The following is a 24814-nucleotide window of genomic DNA, read 5'->3' on the forward strand; positions in this document are numbered from 1 at the left end:
CTGTGTTTAGGACTTTTGCCTTGGAATGTCACTATATGGGTAAATGCGACCTAGGTATTATCCACACTCCCTTGAATCATGGATGCATGTGCTCTTTGACAAAGGCTTGTCTTCTTTCAGTCATGACATCCCGGAATGACAGACACTGGACAACATCATAATTACAATAGGACATTGGCTCATTGTTTTGGTCAAGCAGTTGCCACTCGTACCATGACATCATTGTGAGTGGCAGTATTTTGCTTGGTATGAAATGCTACATCTAAGGTGACGGACAGCAGCAGACGTTGTGTAGATGACCAATGTCAGATATACTTAGTGGAACCGTCCTGCTAATAATGACAACTACTAACACAGCCGGGAGAGGTCATCTTGACACCTGCACCTCAGTATCATCAAACAATGGGGCTCACATATTATGCTTGCACATGCCACTGTTCCAAGTATAATGCCACTGAGCACAACCTGATATCAATGTATGCCTTTCAGGGCAGCAATGTGTGCGACACATGCTGTAGTTAGCATCCACCTGTGTATCCCAGTTAACGTAATGTCTGTCACTTCCACACATGCATGATTGTGTATACTTCACATACATATGGCAGTACTTCATGTACATGTATGCATGTGTATCACACAATACAGATGCAGAGATGTATCATTTATGGGCCACATAGAGGTATCTGGTAGTAAACCTGTATGATGTGCATATATACTGACAGTTAAGATGTACATAGCTGTAAACCTGTGTGTTTACAATAGGAGTCCATTACAACGTGTTCTGTACATATAAGTGTATGAGCATGCACACTGTGGCCATCTGTGGTTAGAATCGGAGTGCATCCCAAGCAGCCCTGTGCTACTAAGTGTATGAGCGTACCCACTGCCACCTCGTGTAATTTGAGTCAATGCATCCAAACAAGCCCTTTGTTTCTAAGTGTTTCTAAGTGTATGAGCATGCCCAGTATAACCTTGTGTAGTTGTAGTCATAGTGCATCCCAAACAGCACTGTGCTGCTAAGTGTATGAGCATGCCCACTGTGACCTTGTGTAATTGGAGTCAATTCATCTAAACAAGTCCTGTGATTCTATGTGTATGAACATGACCTCTGTAACCATGTATAGTGATAGTAGTTGTCCATTCCACAGATGGACATACTCCTGTGCAGTGCTTGTTGTGCTACAACTATACCTCTCAGGCCTACCTATGTCTTACCTGCAGATGATGTGTCTTGTTTGTGCATACAGGTTGTAATGGACTCCTGCTTTAAACACACAGGTTTACAGCTATGTACATCTTAACTGTCAGTATTCCTGTTGATGTCCTCAATCTTAGAAGGGCATTCTGACTGCCTTGAAATGTGTAATCTCTGTGTCATGTCTTGTACCTGCGTAGTACTGTAATAGTGATCTGTAGATAGGCAGGAGTTCTGATCCCACCACTGGCAACTGTGTGTGTGTCAGCAAATGGCCGAGTGTGTGGTTGTGTGTGTGTATTTGTGTCTGCATCCTGTCATGACAGCAGGTTTTACTGCTTTCCAAAGAGAAACCACCTTTTGCACTGGCCTTTATCCTTGTCATCTGCTAAGCCACCCCCCCACTGCAAGTAATCAGTCCTGTGATGTCATCCAGCTCAGAAGCAGAATCAGAGTAAGTGTAATTGTATTGGTTCTGTGGCACATACCCCAACTGCATACCACTCTACTAGTTACCTTTACATAGGCAAGACTTGTAAGCACAATACAAGTGTATGTTTGTGTGTGTGACTACCCTGTAGCCAGGCATATGCATGTGTTATGTCTTTTAACATGCTGCACACCATGGTAGTCATCTGTGGTGAGTTGAGTCTACAAATTATTACATAGGAATAGAAAAAAATAGACAGTTAAGAACGACTACTGTTAGGTGTGTTATTTTCCTGTGCCACTGTTGAGCAGTGACACAGATGTGGTACCCAGGATGTATGTCCATACCCATCATTCCCCCACTCAAACTCCACAATCCCCGGGGTATATTTCCTTAGCCATCATTCCCCACCCCAAACTCCACATACACAACAACCACCCCTTCTCTGGTGAACTGATTAAGGTTTAAATGTTATAAACAAGAGTTGCCTCTGTTTTGTGTACACGTCAATTCCTTTGGAACCCTTCTTTGTCACAAAGGGTGTTCAGACATGTTTATATATATGGTTATAGCTGTGTCTGTGTATATGCATATATATATATATATATATATATATATATATATATATATATATATATATATGTGTGTGTGTGTGTGTGTGTGTGTGTGTACACATCCCATAAGTGCATATATGTATTTAGTATTTAGTTATAACAGTTGTACTTATGTAGACTTGTCTATGTTGTTCCACAGAGTACAGTACATTCAAGGGTACTGTACATATGTACACAAATTGACTGTCCCATGTGTATTATAAAAACCATGACACATGTATACAACCTAGATGGTTTAGTGGTAAGTCCAGTGACCTTGGTGTGCATGGTTCAGGGTTCAAGACCTGCAAGGATTGTTGATAATGTCATTTAGGACTGAGTAAGACACTTTTAAGCAGTTGTAAACGGGTGTAAATGTGTTTTCACGACAGTAAGCAGTGGATACACACAGGTAAAAGACATGTACAACTCGCAGTACACTTGAAATACCCTTCTTTGGCAATCCTGCTGATGTCACCCACCTAGAAATACACCTCTGGGACTGCTGTAATCCAGTAATCTCTGTAGTATGTCCTGTAACTGTGTAATGATGTAGTGTGGTAAACTAGTTTGGTAGGTGTTCTAATCCCAGATTTGCCAACTGTGTGTGTGTGTGCGTGTGTGTCTATCTGCCTAAGAAGGGAGCAATTTTTTTTAGAGTATGCACACTCCTTACAATTCACATACTCAACTTTGGCAAGGGTGCTGATGTCACCCTCCTAGAAATACACCTCTGGGACTGCTGTAATCCAGTAATCTCTGTAGCATGTCCTGTAACTGTGTAATGCTGTAGTATGAAAAACTAGTTTGACAGGTGTTCTAATCCCAGACTTGCCACCTGTGTGTGTGTCTGTCTGCCTGAGAAGAGAAGAATGCTTTTTAGAGTACGCACACTCCTTACAATTCACATACTCAACTTTTGCAAGGGGGCTGATGTCACCCACCTAGAAATACACCTTTGGGAGTGCTATAACCCAGTAATTTCTATAGTGCGTCCTGTAACTGCATAATGCTGTAGTGTGATAAACTAGTTTGGTAGGTCTTCTAATCCCAGACTTGCCAACTGTGTGCGTGTGTGTGTGTGTATCTGTCTGCCTGAGAAGGGAACACTGTTTTTTAGAGTATGCACACTCCTTACAATTCACAAACTCAACTTTGGCAAGGGTGCTGATGTCACTCACCTAGAAATGCACCTCTGGGACTGCTGTAACTCAGTAATTTCTGTGTCACGTCCTGTAACTGCATGATGCTATTGTGTGGTAAACAAGTTTGGTAGGTGTTCTAATCCCAGACTTGCCAACTGTATGTGTGTGTGTGTCTGTCTGCCTGGGAAGGGATCAATGCTTTTTAGATCATGCACACTCCTTACAATTCACATACTTAATTTTGGCAAGGGTGCTGATGTCACCCACCTAGAAATACACCTCTGGGACTGTTGTAATCCTGTAATCTCTGTAGCGTGTCGGGTAACTGTGTACTGCTGGAGTGTGATTTAGAACTGTGGTAGGGTTCCATCCACAACCATGGCAGTTATGTATATTTTCTGTGTGTTTCAATGTCTGTGTAGGGAGCAATGCATTATAGCCTACTCACTCACAGGACATTTACAATGCCCTTCGTTGGTGATCCTGCTGATGTCATTCCTTGTCAAATACACCTCTGGGGAACAAGTTCCCTAGTAATCCTCGTGGTGCATCCTATCACATCTCCATGCAGTAGTGTGATATAGATCTTGGTTATGGGTACTATACCCACACATGTCAGTTGTGGATATGTTGTGTGTGTCTCACTGTCTGTTTTGTTAGCAATGCATTTTGGGCTACTCACTTGCCGGAAATTTAAAATGCCCTACTTTGGTAAACCTGCTGATGTCATTCCTTGTGAAATACACCTTTGGGGATGGGGTAGCCTAGTAATCTCCATAGCACATGCTATAACTGCGTAATGCTGTAGTGTGATAAACTAGTTAGGTAGCAGTTTTATTCCAAGACATGGCAGGTGTGTGTGTGTGTGTGTGTGTGTGTGTGTGTGTGTGTGTGTGTGTGTGTGTGTGTGTGTGTGTGTGTGTGTGTTTGACAGTCAGAGCCTGTGTGGAGGTGGCTGTGAGTGTCTAACCACTGGACATGTTGAGGAGTGGGTTTTGTAGTTTTCCTGTATGGTGGCCATATTATATGTCACAATGTCCACCTCACAAGGATTACAGATTTCAATCAGCCAAGAGACTGTGTTGGCAAGTTATACTCCTACATCTGGCAAAAGGCCTGGTGAACAAAGTAAGCAACCCTACTATTACCCAGAATATGGTCTGAACCCATGTGTCATATACAAACACACTTGCCTAGAAAATCCCGCTATGTTGCTACTACCCTGCACATTGTTGACAGATAGTAGGCATGGTGTGAATGTAGTGGGCTGCAGTGGGCATGGCACCCTGTCCACTAGTACAATAGGCACATAATTGCGGACAATGCGCCTTCACTATGTCCCCCACTGGACACCTGCAAATATGTGGTGCCATCAAATGTAATCCACAAAGGACATACAATGCCTTACACACATGCCCTGTATGGACAGATGTCACTGACACCAGGGAATACCTGTATCATGCTATCAATGCAGGTGCAGGGTCAACTTGCTGTCTGTTAGCAGGTCCTGCCACACCAGGCCAGGATTGGCACATCTGATGATAACAGTTTGTGTACACAACATGTGCCAGGCAAACCAGGTATACTTAAACATGTCACTGTACATTAATGTGGGACGTGCACATCCCATGCAATGTCCATGTCAAGGACTATCAAACACAGACATGGCATGCATTGCAAAGTAATGGCCACACACAATGGTAACCAGGATGACAGGGCAGTAAATACAATACCCATCTGTGTGGGACATTGCAGGCACTACACCCCTGAACCACACTGCAGACCTTTGTTAGGTGGCCTGATGCCAAGGATTACCCCTCACCCAGCCATGTACAGCCATCTTGTACAGCCAACTACTACACACCCATGAAGCAATGCACACATGCATGTCAGTACTGGCACCTTGTGTCTGCATGTGGGGTATGATTTTCCCAACCACAGTCACACCCAGTATAACTCCCATTGGCATACTGACTGATGTCAGACATGTTCACATGCCCTAGCCCATAGAACATTAGGATAACCCCTGTGGTGCATGTAATATATGTGCATTACTGTAGTGTGGCAAACTAAGTAGTCAGGAATTGTATTTGTGAGCCTGCCAAAGTGTGCCAATGTGTCTGAGTCCCTTAGAGATTGCGGTTGTGTTGACAATGACATCTGTTCATGTGGACAGCCATGTGTGCTACACCTAATGTATGTCTACTATATCTCTGTTGCAGATGTCGCTCACCAGCACACATATAAGTTCTTACAGCACACCAACATATCAGCTATGTGCCACATGGAGTAACTGCATGCACTTGTAATAGTAATGGCTAGTCAGTCAGGGATTTGAACCTCTGTACTGGTAGGTGTGTGACAGATGATGCTTAAGTTTTAGTCTCCCATCCCTTCTCTGATGTACTTTGCCTCTGTCTGTCCCTCCCACACACTCTCTGGTGGATGTGGAGATGTACACCTGCTCAGCAGCAGCTTGTGTTTTGTAAGTGATGGTCATGATCAGGTGGTGGCCTCTGCACCTATTGCAGTCCTCCTCTAGCTGATTGCATGTGGAACAGCTGTGGTGACATTCCCTTAGCCAATTGCATGGAAACACAGTACAATATCTAGGAACATCATGTTGGTGTTTGCCCATGACAGTCGCTGTGAGTGGAACCTGGATCTGGTGTTTGGTAAACAGCATCACAGATGAAATTTGGATATTCCTCAAACAACATACACAGTGGAAAATAGCATAAAGACAGGAGGGTGATGTACCAGACATGACAACAGCATGTAAGTGTGGCTATGCTTCATTCAGACTACTGCCAATTTAACAAGTTGTGTGTGGTAATGGCTAGTCTGCATGTTTTAATAACTGACAAGACAGTGCTCTGTTTGTATGGAAACCCCCATCTGTAGGGTCATCTGCATGTTTTAATAACTGACAAGACAGTGCTCTGTTTGTATGGAAACCCCCATCTGTAGGGTAATCTGTGGACTGGTCAGTGTGTGGAACCATTTGTTTCTTGTGTTACTCACAGAACACACATCTGTGAACTGCAGAAGCATAGTGTGAGGATTGCAGTCAGTACACAGTGACAGTGATGAGAGTTACTGCCATTGCATCCCTGATTGGACATACGTCACATGAAACAATGGTATGACAGTCACTGTCTGAGGTTATCACAGTAACATGCCAATATTGGGCCACTGTTCATAGCTGCAGTCACAAGTCATCTACACTTTGGACAGATGTTATGCAGTATATATGCATGTGTTGTACTCCCTCTGCAAATGTATGACATCTGTTGTGTTGGGTTGATAGTAATATCTATGCATGCTGTTATAAGGAATCCTGAATGCTGTTGACTATTACTAAGCCTTATCTGTGTTAAAACTGCAACACCATAGGCTGTATGGGATTGGAGGTCCCGGCAGAACCACCTGTCTCACTTCAGCTGGCCATGGCACCGGGCACCAGCACGTCTGGGGCCCAGACTTGGACCTCCACCTCTGTTGGCTCTGCACCACCTTCTGGTGGAACCGCCACTGAAGATGGGGCTTGCCCCCCCCGGGAGTGAGTCCAGACAGGAACTTGTCAGCCATTGTACAGTCCAGGCCGTGGTGCGTAGGGGCTAAATAAGGGGTTTTGAGGCTAGCTATGCCAGCTCGAGGGCAGAGTGTCACATTTACAGGGTGAGCCTGCCCTTCCTAGACAGCCCCCAGCAGAGCCACCTTTGTGGCTGTGAAGGTGCAGAGATGGCTGCCCATGGGTGGGGACCTCCGTCCCACTGCTTCCATTTGGGGGCTCATGGGCTTGTGACTGCCAAACACTTCTCCCCGTCCAAGGTGTATTCCCCCCACATGTGTCATATACTGCCCCTGTATGCTGTCTTGTCTGTCATCCTACCCAACCTATCCTCCATGAGCAAACAAAGGTTAGGAGTGTAGACATACCAAATGAGTTGTGTAAATTGGTTATTTTTGCAGATATGGTAGAGATTACAGAGAGAGAGAGAGAGAGTTAAATTAACAACTAATAAATCCTTGTAGTTTTCACAACATTTGTAGTCACTGCAGTAGTCTGTCCCTTACATGTATTATTACACTACCCAATGGCGTTATATTGTACAATGGTATGTTTGTAGATTAGTATGTATGGGACCTGTGTCTTACGTACAGGCTTGACAAGATGCAGGTGTTAATGCAACATGTTTTGAGACTGCTGTCATACACTTTGGTTGAGATGCTTGGATGACAGGTATGTTTGCATGTACATTCTCTGACTATGTCACACTAATTTTCAGGGGAACAGGGCAAAAGGCAGGTGATGTGGGCCATTTATCAGGACATACTTGGCAGATTGGAACAGTTGAGGGGTATGAATATGCGTACCACTTTCTATGTGAGCATTCTAGCAAAATCTGTACAGTTGTTAAGTGCATATATGCATACAGCTTTCTCTCTGAACATTCTAACAAACTGTGTGCAGTTGTGTGGAATGATTATGCATACAACTTACTGGCATTCCTGGGATCCAAATCCCTGCTGTGTGTGACAAAAGCATTATAGTTAACATCACTGTACACTATGCTATCAAGCAATTGTTATGAGGCTTTGCAATGTATTTAGTCTAATATGACTGACCTGTTTGCACTTCCAACATTGTTATACAGCACTTCATGTACATTTTATCTGCATACCACAGTGTGGGTAACACTGCTTACTACAACAGTACTATTTAATAACTGCAACAGTACAACAACATATGACTGTAGAGTAAACAGAAGCAATGCAGGGGTTACACCTTTATGCGCAGCATATAACACAATTCTGTATACTGGTACAAGGTACAACAATTTCTGAGGCTCTTACATTTATTTGTTATGACAGTACATGTAGACTATTTACTAACCTGCCTCGTGACACATCCTTTGCAGCATAGCATCATAGGCTTGCTGGTTCACAGCACGCTCGTCTGTAGCTGTCAGAGAAGTACAGTGATATTTAGCCAAACCTATCCATAGTATACACAAGCTAGGCAATTATTACCTACGTAGTGGAAGGAGTACTTATTCAGTTCTGGGGCATTCTGCATCTGCCTTGCTTCCTGGATCCACTGTTCCAGGACATCCCCCCTCCACTGCTTCAGGTCTGCATGGTGGTGCCTGACCTGCTCACCAGTCCGGGGGATACCTGTGGCACTAGTGAGGTCATGGGCGAGACTATCCCAGGTCTCTGTTTTGTACTGCGACCCTGGTACTGGCCCTGCAGTAGTCCTCCTGTCATGGTGCTTTACCAGGAGCCATACCATGAATTTGGACTCCTGGATGTCCCAGCACTGTGCTTTAAAGCGAGTGCCTTCTCCCACTCCAGCCATTCTGCCTGCAGGGGATGCTACAACCAGTTATGAGCCGTATTCCTACCTCTTCGGTTTAAGTAGGGCTGGATTCCCGCACTTTTCCATAATTGGCCGGTTTCGAAAAGGCTAAGCTATGTCTTATTCATTACATTTTATATATGTGTCTGGTATCCGTCATTCATGTATACATACACTGTATGGGGTCCTGGGGACTTCATAACTTTATTACAGTGACACCTCAACTCTATCTTTACTGCAGTACTCCAATTCACATATTTATGGTCTGTGGCAGGTTGTAGAACATTACACTGTACATAGATTCAGTTCACATGTTTGATTTGATTTCCCTGTGGTGAGGATTAGTTTGCTGATACCTCCTTTATATGTATTGCTATCATGGTGTAGTGGTTTACTACTGTGACTGTGATGTACAGGGTCCTGAGTTCTAGCCTTGCATAGTCTGTCTATTTTGTTGCTGGCCAGAACAGGAGCTGTTGGGTACAGAGTGATTAAGGCACTTTAAAGCAGTTGTGAGCGGGTGTGCGCAGGTTTGCACGGAGCTAAGCAATGCTAACCCTCGGTTAAAGTTTTGTACACTCAGTTAGCCTCTACATTGCTTCATCAGTGTGATACTCTCATACCAGAGGCCAAACAGGCTTACACCCGCTTACTCCTGCACTTGCACATGCACTGCATTTGGTGTTTGCATCTGACACTCACACCCCTGGGTGGGGGTGAGGGCTGCAATAATACCTTGTGATGCCTATTACATCGGTTTACATGCCTACAGTGGAGTGTTGCGACCATGTGTTCGTAGGTGTGTTGTGTAGTGGGTTATGCAACGACACATATGGTCATACTGTACTTAGCCATTTAAACTTGACTGTGTTGTGGTGGGACCCATATCAGGAATGGCTGCCCATTAGGTGTAAGCATGCCAGTCGACTGTACAGAATCTGCGGTCTGTCCAGAGTTTGCTTCATACTATTGTTGTGTTCCTTTTACAATCTGCACCTGTCTGGCAAATACCTGGGAACTGACACCATTAAATACAGACAAGTAATTGGGTTTAGGACCCAATATCCTTCAGCTGAGTCATGCTAATGCATACCTATTATTCTATCAGTTTTCTAAGGTTGTAAGTGGAATATGTGCTTTCTGACCCTATTTGTTGCCCCAATGGTTTATGTTCTGTCCAATGGTTTTGCTCTTAGAGGTTGAGAGGTATGGTCGTAAGCTCTGCCCATTTCGGAATATTACCTATATCCCCTGGGCGATCCTAATACAACTGCGAGAGCCAAGATCTGCACGCCTAGGCCCATAATTGCATACCCATAGTTCCCCCACCTGCCCCTCCTCTACAGCACTCATCCTTACTGTGGGTGCAGGTGGGGTCTAACCACACCACTATACACTGCCCACTCTCCGCGTGTCATGACCCATGTCATACGTTGTGTCGACCCATGGGTTATCAGGCTTGCACAACCTACTGGTCTGTGTACATCTACAGCCTGGTTTGATGAATCATTACAGGGACTGATCAGTAATTTTTGGGGTGTCCCACAAGGGACATTGCTGTCTTTATTTCAAGATTAGACCTGGCAGGTCTCTCTCACTGGTAGTATCCTGCCTGTGGTCTGGAAAGCAGTGGTGTGTTTACTTGTATCGTGTGTTTTTATGTTTCACCTGTCTAGGTGGGGGTGGTTGATGCTACATGTTACACATTTGTTGATTGGACCCCTCACCCCCATTTGCACGGCCTCTGAACATATGTAATTCGTAACTGCTGTATCATATCCTAGCTTTTTACATGTATATATTTACACACACACACACACACACACACACACACACACACATGTATATATCTATATTACTATATACAGATATATCTGTATATGTATGCATACATGTATACATTTATATATTGCTGTCTGTGTATATCTAACAACATATGGGTGTATGGGTGTCTGTATATGTATGTATCTATATGTGGGTATGTATATGTATTCTGTCTCTGCATGTATACATTTGTACTACAAGGATGGAGAGGTATATCTCCATATAGCTATGGGTAGATATACACACACATTCCTATACATATATTCATCTACATCTGGTTATTCCTTTCTTTGCCATGTAGATTAGACTTTGCTGCAGTGGGACTCATAGCAGGTGTGGCTGCTTGTTGGACGACGCCTCTGCCCAATGAACACTTTTGCTCACATCCCTAGGGCTCTCCATATAGACCCACATCAGCCAAAACCTGCACACCTAGACCCATAACTAGCTATCCATAGATGTTCTTCATGTTTCACTGTTGCAGTCATTACATTTGGGTAATCTGCTGGTAGGTTGCCCTCAGTCGGCCTGATTAACAAAGTCTTGGGTCCTGCGTCATTTGCTGTCCCTTCTTCCATGATGTCAGGTCATCAGGGGTATAAAACATGCAGCCAACGCCATTACATTAGTCTTTCTTGCCGCGCGGTGCCCGAAGCAGAAGCAGTTCGCAAGTGCCGGTCGGCCGACTCCTGAAATTTTCGTTTTCAAGTTTCATATCCGAAGTCTTCAACTAAAAAGCTATGTACCCCGTTGGAGAAACTTTTTCTTGCTCCTTACCGATGTCAGTAAAAGTTAATAATTGCATTACTTGTGGGAAGCAAATACCTAATAAGGATTTTCATTTGTACTGTATTCCTTGCCTAGGCCCTGACCACAACATACCTTGCTGTCAGTTTTGTGTTTTATTTAATCAACGCACTATCAAACGTCGGTACATTTTTGCTTCTAAATATTTTGGTTCTCGCTTTAATTATCCAGAAATATCGTCGGTTAGCAATCCGACTACCGGAATACCTAAACAATGCAAAGAAAAAGACAGAGACAGGCCATTGAGGTCCAAAACTGCTGACAACGCTTCTCCTAAGCCAGTCGCCAGTTCGCCGGTACTCAGTGAGGTGCATTTGCAGCCCCTGATACCCGCTTCTTCTGATTCGCAGGCCTCTACTGAGACCCATTCTATGTATGCCGCGAGATGCTTCAATTATGGAACCCGCGGATGTCTCTACCTTGGATGGGTCCAAGCCGCTGTGCAGGTACCGGCTTCTGAGGGTGTTTTAGGCCTACAGATTTGTATATTAGACCGACGCCATCTTCAAAACTAAGGCCAAAATCACAACCTATGCCTAAAAAACCGATGCCTGGGCCACATGTGCAGGCCCCTATGCCTAAAAAACAAATTATCAAAATGGCTGAAGATTTAATTACTCTGATCAGGGGTAGCCAACACCCCCCTTCTAAGAGGCTTAGGCAAGACATTGATTATGAATCTTCTGAACAGGATTCTATTTCTTCTGACTCTTCTAATGAACAGGAATTGTCTATACCTACTTATGAGGACTCTGATGCAGAAGATTCCATTCCTTCTGCTTCTCCCCCTGAGGATTTTTCTTTTGGGGAAACTTTGCATACCTTAAGGGAACATTTCCACTGGGAAAGTCAGGATTTTTCTCAATCTAAGAAGAGACTTGGGGATTTTCTTCTTCTTCCTCAGCATAGGCCTTTGGCTATAACTCCTGTTCTAGACATTGTTGATGATGTTTTTTCAGAATCTAGTATGGCTCCTGATTCTCTGCCTCCGGATCTTTGCAAGCCAGACAGATACTGCAGGGTTCCTGACTCCCACAAATTCCTTTTCAAAAATCCTGTTGCAGATCCTGAAACCATTTCTCAGGGTCCTAAGGGCATTAAGGCTTCTACTGATAAAAATCCTACCCCTTCTGATAGAGATTCCAGGGCGCTGGATAGATGGGGTAAGAAGGTTTACACTTCTGCAACCGTGGCAATCAGAGCTTTAAACTGACAATTTCATATGCTAAAATATCAGCAGCATATCATGGGACTGCTTAAACAGAAAATGATGTTGATTTCTGACTGTGTGGAAAATAAAGATTTACAGGATTTATTACATTCAGCTGAACAAGTTGGAAAACATACTTTGCAATGTGGTTTTGATTCTTTGGAGGCCTCTTGCAGGGCTGCTGTAACTGGGTCTGTGCTAAGAAGGCATGCTTGGCTCAAAGAGCAAAATCTGCCTGATCATGTTAAAGCAAAATTGTTAGATGCTCCTTTACAACAGGACCGTCTCTTTGGTAATAAGGCTGAAGAAGTTCTAAAAAAGATGGAAGATAAAGCTAAATCTATGCAAACTGTGAAAGATTTCTTACAAGTACAACCTCCAAGATTTAGTAGACACTGGCCTACTAAGAACTGGTCCTTTCCAGTTCCTTCAAGAGCCACTCAAGTCAAACCCAGACATTCCAAAGGCACCAGGTTTCAGTCCCAAGGGACTTTCAGAACAAAACAATGGGGTGCCTCCTCTTCCAAATCTGGAAACATCAAGATACCTCCCTATGGTAAGCAATCTCAATGACTTCCCTTTAGACTTACCAAGCACTTATCTTTTAGCCACCCCTTTGGAGGGAAAACTGGCTCTACATGCAAAAAAACTGGCAACTTATAACCCAGGATAAATGGGTTTTAAATATAGTATCCCAGGGATACATATTTCATTTCCACACGTTGCCAATTCCAAACAGATGGCCAGACCTGCCATCTGGGCCCAGAAACAAGTACTTTCCCTCATGAACATGGGGGCTATTCAACTAGTACCAGAAGAGGAAAAGGGACAAGGTTTCTATTCAAGACTTTTCCTGGTACCCAGAAAAGACAAATCATGGCGTCCAATTCTGGACTTATCTACTCTAAACACCTTTCTAGACATCCCAAAAATTCAAGATGCTGACACTTCACCAGTTACTTCCTATACTAGGTAAGGATGCCTGGTTGGCAACTCTAGATTTAAAGGAGGCTTACCTGCATATCCCAATCAGGGAATCTTGCAGAAGATACCTCCACTTCAAAGTGGGCTACTTGCATTACCAATTCTCTGCACTGCCCTTTGGCTTATCTACTGCGCCCAGGGTCTTTACAAAGTGCCTGGCTCCAGTAATTGCATTTTGCAGGCAAAGAAATATTCAAATATATCCATACCTGGACGATTGTCTAATTCAGGCAGAAAACAAGGACATTCTTCTAAAACATCTGGCATTTGTAAAAAGGCTTCTAACTTGTCTAGGGTACACTATAAACAAAAAGAAATCACAACTGGTACCCTCTCAAAAAATTACATTCCTGGGTGCAAGCTTGAATACAACTGCCCAGATGGCTTTCCTTACGCCAGAGAAGCAAATTCATTTGGTGATTTACTTCAAACAGGTTGCCACAAAATCCCTGCTTTCTGCAAGGAAAATACTGCAAGCCTTGGGGTTCATGGCCTTCTCCATTCTTCTAATTCCATATGCAAGACTGCATGTGAGGAAACTTCAGTGGTACTTAAAAGTCTATGGAGTCAGCATTGTCACAGCCTGGAAACAATGATTCCTATCATACCTTGCCTGCAACTAGAGTTCCTATGGTGGCCAGAGGCCTACCTCCAAAACAAGGGACTGCCATTCACACCACCCTCTGCCGCCAAACCCTAACTACAGACACATCAGACTAGGCTTGGGGGGCACATCTGGCAGGGAAGTGCATTCAGAGCAAATGGAGCCCAATTCAAATGCACCTTCATATCAATCAAAAAGAAATGCTAGCTGTACAGAATGCACTGACAGGCTTCAAGGACTACCTTCGTCCAGGACAATTAATGATAAAGACAGACAATACCACGGTTATGTGGTACATAAACAAGCAGGGGGGTACACACTCCTACCCCCTTTGCAGACTAGCCATGGCATTGTGGAACACGGCCTAGACCTATCAAATACAACTACAAGCTCAATTCCTGCCAGGAAAGCTGAACACTCCGGCAGACGAACTAAGCAGAGATCTCATGGACCCACACGAATGGAAACTGGAACCACGGATTTTCAATATGTTGACACACAAATGGGGGAGCCCAGACATAGAACTATTTGCCTCACCCCAGAACTATCAGTTGGACAAATTTTGCACAAGAACTCATCACAAAAAAGCCTGGAAAGTGGATGCTCTATCCTTCAGCTGGAAAAACCCATCAGTCTATGCCTTTCCCCCTCTGCCTCTGCTCTCCAAAGTTCTACTAAAAGTCAAACAGGACAAACCAAAAATGATTTTGATTGCTCCAGACTGGCCTCGCCAGCACTGGTACCCACTCCTGCGCAATGTGTCACACCTTCCACTGTGGCACCTGCCTCAGACACCTTACTTACTCTCTCAGCAGAACAACCAAATTCTGCACACTCAGCTCCAAACTTTGAATCTCGCAGCGTGGCTAATCACCTAAATTCACCCTTAGCATCCCTCGGCAAACCTGTGATGGATGTTATTTTGGAGGCGAGAAGACCTAGTACTAGAAAATCTTATGCTGACAAATGGAAAAGGATCTGTGCCTGGAATCAATTTCAAGGGATAACTGCAGCAGTGCCCAACATTCCTCAGATTTTGCAATACTTAACTGAGATGCTTCACAAGGGCCTGTCCTTTTCTTCCGTAAAAATCCATGCCTCAGCCATTTCAGCTCATTACAACACAGAACCTCCCCTCTTCTCTCATCCCCTGCTAAAGCAGTATCTCAGAGGGGCCAAAAACTTAAAACCACCCAGGAGAGCTCCAACCCCTGCCTGGGATCGCAATTTTGTATTGGATAAGCTCACTCTCCCTCCTTTCGAGCCAGCTACTACTGCAGACTTAAAAATTTCTGTCCTGGAAAACAGCTTTCTTTTTAGCAGTCACTTCGGCTAGAAGGATTTCTGAATTCCAGGCTCTTATGGCAGTGGAGCCTTTCATTATTTTTCATGCGGACGGGGTATCTCTCAGGACTAATCCATCCTTCATGCCTAAGGTGGTATCCATTGTGGCTCTTAATCAGACAATTCATTTGCCAAATTTCTTTCCCAGTCCACGGAACAAGGGGGAGCGGATTCTGTATTCATTGGATGCACACAGACAACTTAGATTTTACTTAAACAGGACAAAATCTCAAAGAAAATCTGAACAACTGCTGGTGGCATTTGCTGCAGGGGTAGAGGGAAAGGCTATTTCAAAGCAAACCATTTCCAAATGGATAAGCCATTGTATTTGTTTCTGCTATATGCACCATGGAAAAACTATCCCCCAGGGGATCAGATCCCATTCCACCAGGACTGCATCTACTTCAACAGCCTTTCTCAGAGGTGTTCCTACCAGGGACATTCTAGAAGCTGCTACCTGGAGCTCAGCTCATACGTTCATCAAACATTACCATTTACCACTTTTCTCTAAATCCAGAGATGGCTTTGCCACTGCTGTCCTGCAGGTCCTTATAGCTGGTCCTAATGCTGTATAATTCCCTCCACCCAACCATAGCTTTGGGAATCTACCCAAATGTAATGACTGCAACAGTGAAACATGAAGAACATAGTACAGTTGTGTACACTTACCATAAATGTAGATGCTTGAGTGTATTCACTGTTGCAGTTCTGGTTACCCTCCCTCCAGCCCCCTAGTTTTCTCTGGCTATACATCTACTTTCTTTCACTATGCTTTAAAAGCCCTTCTGGTGTATTTGCTTTTGGGATCGGAGGTATATTTTTTGTGTTTTTAATTTTATTTGCTCCCCATTTGGGGGGCACCTGACATCTGGGGCAAGAAAAACTGATGTAATGGTGTCGGCTGCATGTTTTATACCCCTGATGACCTGACGTCATGGAATAAGGGACAGCAACCGACACAGGACCCGAGACTTTGTTAATCAGGCTGACTGAGGGCAACCTGCCAGCAGATTACCCAAATGTAATGACTGCAACAGTGAATACACTCGAACATCTACATTTATAGTAAGTGTACACAACTGTACTTTCCCCCACCCGCACCTCCTCTACAGCACCCATCCTTCCTCTGGGTACAAGTTGGGTTTGAACACACCACTGCACGCTGCCTACTCGTCACTTCACGGGACCCATGTCATACGTTGTCTCGACCCATGGGTCATCAGGCTTTCCCACCCTTGTATTCCAGGTATGTACCCACCCCAGCCAGAATAGTTGTCGTATCACCTTCCATTGGTTATATGTCAATTTTTGGGGCGTCCCGCAAGGAACGCTCCTGTTTGTGTTCCAAGATTCGATTTCACGGGTGCACTCTGTACCTCCCCCCTGATTCTGTCCTGCCTGTGGTCTGGGGAGCAGTGGAGTATTTACATTGTTTGTGGGTTTGCATGTATGTTTCCTCTGTCCGGCTGGGGGGGACGTCATGCTACGTGTTACATGTTTCTTGCTTGTGCCCCTCACTTCCATTGGCATAGCCTGTGAACATGTCATTCTTGTGTGCTGTTCCCTATCATAGCTGTATATCTGTGTATATCTATGCACACACACACACACACACACACACACACACACACACACACACACACACACACACACACACACACACACATATATATATTTGTATGTAAGGCAATACATACCCCTGCGCAAACACACTTAAACACGCTTACTGGTGCTTATATATGCTTACTACTACTTAGTTATGCTTAAACCTGCTTACTAGTGCCTTATTCATTATGACACTGACACTTCGCTCCAGTTCACTTTTAATTTATTATGCAGGTTACACAGCAGACAGATGTCACAATATGTTCATATACAGATTACCAATGGAAAATGGTATGTTCTGCAGTGGGATTCGGAATGGGAATGTCTGTTCATTAGGCGGATGATCTAACCACTACACTATTGCTGTGCTGCTTTATTTGCGTATATACCCATAGATCCTAGTTCCTCAAACACTCACCCCAACACTTCACTGACACAGCAGTCATCCATTCTCCAGTTGGATACATGGTGTATCCACACCACTACACATTGGTCACTCCCTACTCCTGTAGACCCATCCCATGGGTTGACTCACTTCACGTATCCTCAGACATCCCAAAATTTTAGTCCACACATTGGTGAAATGAGTGACCAATAGGACACTATTCCCAATTTTTGGGTTGTCCCACCTGGGACACACATGTCTTTATTTCAAGATTAGACTCTATACTTCATTACATCATTACTCCCATTAACATAACACTACAATAAATTAATAATTATGACTATGTGGTAAACACACACGTTACACATGAGAGCTAATAATGTACGAGTTTGGTGAAATTATATTACAAATAGGACCAGTTTAGTGATTGGCGTTGCCATGGCAGACAGATCACAGGAATGATTCCATGTATGAGAAAGTCCTCACATTTGATTTTTTGAGAACAGCACTGACTTCGGACAATGTACACACTTCTGCATTTTTTCAGATTCGTCCCTTCCCTCTTATGCACAACCTATTACTCTGTCTACTGTCGAGGTTTGTAGGAGCACGTTCATGTTATTTATGTCTGCAAAAGGAATTAATGCGTTACAGGGAATGTACTTCTACATATAGATGTATGCATGTGTGTATGCATATATACTTATAACGAACTCGCTGACCTCCACGAGGATCCATAATTTCATACCCATGGTTCCTACACCCTACCCAAGTTCAACATACACGCAAACCATCCATTCTCTGGTTGCTATCAGAGCCATGACACACCTCCACACATTACCCTCTCCCTACACGTGTGTTGTCCCAACCCATGTATCATCAGGCTCTCCCACCATTTAGTCCTTTAACATACCTACCCTTGCTTGTGCAATGGTCGGAGGTCCAACCATCCTAGCAAGTTTTGGGTAGTCCCACCAGGGACTACCCTGTGATTGTTTGTAAAGTAGACTTAGCAGATCGACAATGTTACTCCCACTGGTAGTATCCTACCTGTGGTGTGAGATTTGCTCATCCCTGCCCAGCTTGATAAGACATATGCTGACAGCACTAAATAATACTGGAGTTGCTGTTGATTCCCTTCTCATTCTTTTTGTATGCTTTATTGTCACAACGTTCATTCTTCATATATATATATATATATATATGTATTATATATCTGTACATACACATGCACATACATAATTATGTACATTTCCTATGCTGGGCACTGCTTACACCCACGCAAATGCACTTAGACTTGTTTACTGGTACTTATATATGTTTACTACTGCTTATTTGTGCTTACACCTGCTTTCTAGTGCCTTATTCATTATGACACTACCACTTTGATTGAATGACATTAGTTAAACATTTCATGCGGTACTCCAGTTCACATTTACATGTTATTATGTAGGTTATACAGCAAAACAATGTACAAATATGTTCATATACACATTTCACATGGAAAATGATATGTACTATAGTGGGACTCGAACCATGAATGCCTGTTCGTTAGGCGGATGCGCTAAACACTACACTATTGACGTTAACGTTGATTCTGCATGTTTTTTTCTATTTGGATGATTTTGATGTGTAAGCTACGCTAAGAAGGGGGCAGCGACGTGCAAACACGCTGCGCTTCACTTACACTTTCAATAATGAAGCAATACAAATGTAAAATAGGGACACGGGGAATCTAATTGTGATAGCTCTAGGAACGGGGCTCAACATTCCACTACGTCCTTGTGTGTTTACTACTTTGATTTTATTTCAATGTTCGTGGGCACTCTTGTATGCTTAGCATACATTTCAGTATCCACGGACACTGTCTTAATTGCTTACTATTAGAGGCGGGCTCTAATAGTCAGCATAGTAGGTTGTGCAACTGTGGGGGCATGTTTATGCCTCCGTAGAGCACTTAAACACGCCCCCTGCACTCGCACACGTTTCCTGTGCACGTCGAAGGTGCGGCAGCATGCCCTCATAAATATTCAAATGGCACTGCTGCACCACCTGTAAGGAGGACACTCGGCACAAGGCTAAAACCGTCCTTGCACCGAGCTTCATGAATCCCGGGGAATGAGTGTTGATGCTGGGACCAAAGACACTGCAGATACCACTTTATCACATGGAGTTTTGCCAGGGGTGTCATAAGAATCATAGACACCATGAGATCCAGAACCCAGAGATATTCTTTGCTGAAAATTAAGTCTAATTCAAAAACCCTTGAATTAAATCTAGGTATAGATTTTTTTTTTCCTGTGGAAGAAAACCTCTTTATACTGAAGTGTCTAGCAGTCACTCCAGGAACTGTAATTAAATCAAAAGGTGCTTCAACAAAGTATTAGTTTAAGGGTGTGCACTCTTATGCAACCAGCTTATCGTACTTTTTTTATTTTTTATATTTTTTATATTTTTCCCCTAACAGATTTGTTTTTCAATTGACTTGTACAGGTTATAGGTCACATTAAAGGTGGGAACATTTTTGAAATGATTTATTGTGGTCTCATTTTTTTATATCACAAAAACCTGGTATTTTAACAGAGGTGTGTACACTTTTTATATCCACTGTACAAAACCTTATGAAATGCCTGAAATCTGGATGAATAAGGATGTGATGATAAATATCTTTTCAATCTAGTGTTACCAGAAAACTTAAATGAGGAAGATTGGATTAGAGGTTGTGAAGTGACAACATTTTGAACTTGGGCACGGGCACTATCACAAATTTGTTTAGGAAAGAAGCGTCCAGAACTGTACTGTAAAGCTATATCCAAAGACTAACATTGCTTGGCGTTTTCTTTCTTTGGCACTAAAGACATCCCTGAATAAAATCCTTTCCCAAGCTGGGAAAGAGGAACTGTCTCTAGTACTCTCTGAGACAACATGTGTTGTAGAGCAGTGGGGAACAAAGAAGATCAGTCTGGTGCCTGAGGAATAACTCTATGAGGGGAATAATTTCTTCCAAATGCAATCTGTAGCCTTGTTGAATAATCTCCAGAACACATTTGTTTGACACTATCAGTTGTCAAAGATAGAGATTTAGATTCAGACTTTCTGAAAGAGATAAGAGACTGTCAGGGTGGGGGAGGGACACGGTCCCTTATTTTTTTTTGGGTAGGTGGTCCTGCTTTCTTTTTGGAACCTCCTTACCACTGTTTTTTTTTAGTGTCTGCTTACAATCATTTTGTTGAAACTGTTTATTTTGTTTTGTGCTAAAATTGGATGAGGGGTTAGAGAATACCTTGGAAAATTTTGTAAAGGAGGGAGAAATGATCTGAATCAGCTTAACCATTGCATCACATTTTGGTAGCAGCAGAGGGTCCAAAAAACAGCTCTCTATCCAAATGAGAATTAAAAATTTCATTTTTCACATCTTCTGAGTGGGTTAGAGAATGCAGCAAGGCAAATCTCTTCAGCACTTCCAGTGGTAACAGCCCTGGAAGAAGTATATACAGAATCAAAAACTAAACAATGAATTGTGACCTGTGAAATGGAAGAAACTGAAATACTCAAAACAGATTTTTTTCTTCACAAGGAACTGCAGATAATACATTCCTCAAACTTTCACAACTAGAATAAACTTTAACATCTGTGCCTGAAAATTCGGAATTCTGAAAATTAAAGTTGTAGAAGCATACACTTACTTCCCGTACTTATCAGTTATCTTACTATCCTTGTCTGAAAGGGAATGATTGGCATTAACCAAATGTTTAGCAGCAGTTGGATTAGCTAAAGCTATAGCTGCTGGCTCAGGTCTGGCATGAGTAGATAAACTTTGAAAGACTGAGGAACTTTACTCAATCTATATGTTTTCTTAGGAACAGCAAGCATACTGTCAGGAAAGCTATAGGCAGTAATAAATACATCCTGCAGTGATGACAGCACTGAAGGGGTGGATGAAGGTTTTGGAATTTCCATTTGTAACAGTACATAATATTTTCTGAGGGACTGAGAAATCCCAATGTTCTCCCAAACAAAACACTGGCACATTCTGGAAATAGTCTCAGAGAAAAAGAATCCTTCACAGGGAGGTTCAGACATCATGCTCTCTAATTCTAAATCAGAAATCGGGGAAAAAACATGCATCTGTCCCTTCATCTTCCTATCCAGATCCAGTATCTTATCTGTTCAGGAAAAGAGGAATCCTTTTTTCTTTTACCAAAAACCACCTTATAAGTAGGATCATCAATAGCCTGAACAAGACCCTAAGCCAGACCTAATAAACTACTTCTTTTCATAAGGACTTGTGCAGGAGTAGACAAATGTTTAGTTTTCCGTTTCTTTTTGACATGAAAACTGGGACAAACAGGTTTATTAATGGCAGCAGCAACTTCTGCAGGGATGGGCATAACATTCTGATTAAACAGGGAATCTAACCTGCCTATTCTTCCTAGACCAACAAGAGTAGTTCTCGGTTGCCCACTGAGGGGACCCCAACAGTCTCAAAGGATGTGGCTCTAGTCCATACATAGTCCATATATATAGTCCATAGTGGCTGCACCAGAGAGATCCAGGGAAAAAAATGAGTGGTCTGAGAAACCAGCTTTGGCTACAGCAGAGTCACCTACCTGCAGCTGAAGCAAACTGTTAGCCTCCTGGGGTCGCAAAGGCTGTATGCTTATTTTTTTATTCTTTTTTGGCTGGAAGAAGGACTGACTGTGGGACCAATAGTTTGTTCCAGGGTCAAACCAAAAATGATGCTACTTTCACAGTGAAACTAAGCAGCACAAGCCAGAAAAAAACTTCAAAGTCCCAAAAAGTAACCTTTTCACAGTAAAGACACAGTAAAAAAAGCATTTTATTACCGTTTTCTAGCCCTCAACATACAATACAGTTACTCCTCAGAAAACATAGATTTTGAATGTTTTTAACAACTTTCCAAACTGTCAGAAAAAGTGAATTTTCATTTAAAAGTACAGGATGGATATTTTCTGATATCACTTTCCTTCAAATGGTACTTGGTGCAGATGAAATGACCTTGCCTTCAGTGTAAAAATGTGCAACTTTCTGACATTTGGAAAAATACCCCACAAGCTTTATACATTATTGACAATCAAAAAAATAAAAGCTGATAAAATAATAAAAAAGCTTGTAGTCCTGAAGACAATGACCTTTGATACCCATTTACTTGCTACTATCTACACAGCACATGGATTTGCCCACCTTATCATTTACATAGCTGTGAGCCATGTTAGGGAAGCAACTGTATCCCTTCTACATCCCTTATCAGACCAGTTCTAAAACATTGCAGTCAGATCCATAACCTAATTGCACACAGTCTGGTGTAATTGCAGAATGTTCTTAGGTTCCCAGAAAATAAAATGAAGAGCTTCAGTGCTCGTCTTATAATCAAAGAGCACAACAACTGTTTCTCTTTCTCTTTTCTCTGCATCACATTGCTTTCTTAGATGACCCCTGTGTCTTGCATATAAAGCATCACAAATGTGATCATTTACTATTTGAAACCCTTTGCTTAGAACATCCCTATGTTGACCATAATAAAGAAGGTTACTTAGCCTCAATAAAAGTTGATATCAACCTAATGTGAAATATATATAAATGAGACAGCAATGCCTGTTACATAAATAAAATGGCAGAAGTTAATGATACTAAAAACAACAGTTTTAATATAATGCAAAATAACTCTGATTTGCTTTTTGTGTTATATTAAAAGTACAGTGTTTGCTGTTTTATTTATTTAATAAGCATTGCCATTTCCTTTACATTTTAAACTGTTGTTGGCAAGTCTTTTCTGTTTCAGGAGTGTTTGTGGATGTATTACTATTAAATGTAGCAATTCTATATCTCAAAGATTCCCACGCCTGTGGAATAAACTCCCCATCTCAAATAAACTCAACACATCTATTAAATTAAGTGGTGAACTTGGGATATGTTGTCATGATTAACTTCACTTCCCAACACAAAATTAACCCTAATCCAAAATATCTTAAAATAGTAAATGTGATGGTCACAAGCGGGTATGCTCTCTTGTCACACTACTCATACTAAACAGATTAAAGCATGCAAAGCACACAAATGTGATATATGAAACAATTCACTAAGTACTGCATAGTCTCGAGACAATGCAGGAAATATGCACTGTTGCCTTCGGTATGGGACTATACGTATACAATCTGATAACCAACACTACTACACCATAAAATAATAAGAACACCGAGTAGAGAACTGCAATCCAATCGTTTAATGACAAAATTCACGGGTTGACCTAGGTTTCGTTCCAACCTTTAAGACTTCTTCAGAACAATGACAGATAACACAGCATTCCCGTATATACACCCACCCATTATTCAATTAATACATTAAGAATAAAATCAATCAATAAAACTAACACTAGTAAAAAGTACTATATAAATAAATTCCTAATTGACTGAAAATTACATATGCATATTAAAACACAATAAAGAACCATTTCATTATGTCAAAAACTTAATTGATTTTGCACACTATTTTCTACCTAAAATGTGCTTTAATTTTAGTATAGGAGTAATGCTAACACTATCGTTTATACCAGGAAAATTCAAGGCATCTAACCTTAATTGCCATTTTAATTCGCAGATATCTAAACATACATCTAATATCCTTCCCTTGATAGCTTGATTAATCTGCTGAATGACACAAAATCTAAAAACGAAATGGTTAATTACTAGAGAAGTCATCTTAGATTTATTCTTCTCATGTTTCAAAACTTTCACTATGTTTAGGTCTTGTGAGGTCAGCAGATAAGTATTCAGTCCCACAATTGCACATTTGTACATGTAATCAGTTTCAAGGAGGCCATACCTTCTTCGGAATGGGGAATATATAATTTTGGTGTGCACTGAATTTTATAACTCATTTGGTGAGCATGAAGCATCCTTCTTGTTTTCTGTCTAATCTATCCAACACGTTTTGGGACCAGTCAGTCACTGCAAAACTGTAAGTTAGGACAGTAAGAGCAAATTGGTTTATACCTTGAATTTTGTTCCTAGATGTCAACGTTGTTTTCGTAATTAATTTAAGTCTTCTAAAATATTCCTTAAGATTTATTCACATTTGTTCATGTTTTATTGCTGAACCTTCATCAATTCCCAAATATTTATAGACTCCTCTTGCTCAAGTTCTTTTATATCACAATCTTGTCCCAAACTGATGTTTTCTTGTTGCTTTAAAGATTGGTTTTGCATATTTATCAAGACCAAATAACATTCTTATATCATCTGAAAAAGTTTTGAAACTTGCAATTGTGCTTTCAGTTCATCATCTGATGAGCTATACAGTTTT

The sequence above is a fragment of the Protopterus annectens genome, chromosome 7.part0 (assembly GCF_019279795.1).
Source record: "Protopterus annectens isolate FY-2018-M chromosome 7.part0, PAN1.0, whole genome shotgun sequence".
NCBI classification, from domain to species: domain Eukaryota; kingdom Metazoa; phylum Chordata; order Ceratodontiformes; family Protopteridae; genus Protopterus; species Protopterus annectens.